This window comes from Penaeus monodon, chromosome 23, assembly GCF_015228065.2.
Source record: "Penaeus monodon isolate SGIC_2016 chromosome 23, NSTDA_Pmon_1, whole genome shotgun sequence".
Classification (NCBI taxonomy): domain Eukaryota; kingdom Metazoa; phylum Arthropoda; class Malacostraca; order Decapoda; family Penaeidae; genus Penaeus; species Penaeus monodon.
In genome coordinates, this window is record NC_051408.1 from 29450703 (window position 1) to 29451025 (window position 323).

The following is a 323-nucleotide window of genomic DNA, read 5'->3' on the forward strand; positions in this document are numbered from 1 at the left end:
CATTTATAAGTTTATAAGTTCCCTTCTCCACCTGTTAGACTCTCTCCCCTTCCATCACTAAAAGCCTCTCATTGTATCTGTATCTATCCTGCAACCGAAATCTACCTTTTTCCCTGCAATTTCCACCGTCTACTTGATAAGGCTGCTTCCACACTAAGCATTACAGTGATTTACGAAACATATTAAACCCACTTTCATGTTAAAACACTGTATCCGGGTGTAATGTTCTTTATAAAGAGGAGCTCCATTTGATATCACTTTTTTGAGCTGTTAAACTGCAGGCAAAAACCTTGACTGGACAGGAACTTCCTTATCTATCTATT